Below are 1,408 nucleotides of genomic sequence, written 5' to 3' on the forward strand. Positions count from 1 at the left end.
TTCTCTTGATTCCAAAGATTCTTTGGATTATTCTCTTTCTTTCCTCTTAAATTGGTTTGTTTTCCCTTAGGAGCCATGATCTTGATGAATCTTGGCTTAGTGATCACAGAAAAGCACACCAAACTTAGAGGTTTGCTTGTCCTCAAGCAAAAGAAAGGAAATATGGGAGAGAGGAGGAGAGAAAATTCGAATGGTGTGGGAAAGGGGGGTGGCCGAACGTGTTTAAATAGGAGAGGAGGAGAGATTTTCAAAAATTTGAGGGAGATTTGAGAAGATATGGAAAAAATTTGAGGAGATAATTGAGTTTTTAAAAGAGCCTAGGAAAGGATTTGAAATAGATTTGAAGAAGATTTTAATTTTTGAAATTGGAAGGTGAATGATGAAAGATTGTAATGTGTTTATGCAGAAAAATATGAATCAAAACAAGAAAGTTTGAAAAAATTTGAAGTGGGAAACAAAATCTCCTCCCCTTGCCTTTCTGGCGTTAAACGCCCAGAATGGTATCCATTCTGGCGTTTAACGCCCATTTGTTGGCCAATTTGGGCGTTTAACGCCCAGCCAGGTACCCTGGCTGGCGTTAAACGCCAGAAATCCCTTTATCACTGGGCGTTTTGCTAAACGCCCAGGATGCTGCAAACCTGGCGTTAAACGCCCAGAATGGTGCCCATTCTGGCGTTTAACGCCCAAAATGGCACCTTTACTGGCGTTAAACGCCCAGAATGGTGCCCATTCTGGCGTTTAACGCCCAAAATGCCCCTTACTGGCGTTTTTTCGCCAGCAACCTCTTTTTCTCTGCTTTTTGCACTGAATCCTTCTGTAACTCTGTGAATTCCTTCAATTTTGATAATTGCCCTTTTAGAATATGTATCAACCTTGATTAAACAGAACAGATACCCTGCTAATCACTGGGTTACCTCCCAGCGAGCGCTTCTTTATTGTCTTTAGCTGGACCTTCACTGAGAATCACTCAAGTCTCAGTTTTGAGCATTCTTGCTCAAAATTGCTTTCAAGATAATGCTTGATCCTTTGTCCATTAACAATGAACTTCTTGTCAGAATCATTATCCTGAAGCTCAACATATCCATATGGTGATACTCTTGTAATCACATACGGACCCCTCCAGCGGGATTCAAGTTTTCCTGGGAACAATCTGAGCCTATAGTTGAAGAGCAGTACTTTTTGTCCTGGCTCAAAGACTCTGGATGACAACTTCTTGTCATGCCACTTCTTTGCCTTTTCCTTATAAATCTTTGCATTTTCAAAGGCACTGAGTCTAAATTCATCTAGCTCATTTAGCTGGAGTAATCTCTTTTCACCAGCTAACTTCGCATCCAGGTTTAGGAATCTGGTTGCCCAGTAGGCTTTATGTTCCAGTTCCACGGGCAGATGACAGGCCTTGCCATACACA

This window comes from Arachis duranensis, chromosome 1, assembly GCF_000817695.3.
Source record: "Arachis duranensis cultivar V14167 chromosome 1, aradu.V14167.gnm2.J7QH, whole genome shotgun sequence".
NCBI classification, from domain to species: domain Eukaryota; kingdom Viridiplantae; phylum Streptophyta; class Magnoliopsida; order Fabales; family Fabaceae; genus Arachis; species Arachis duranensis.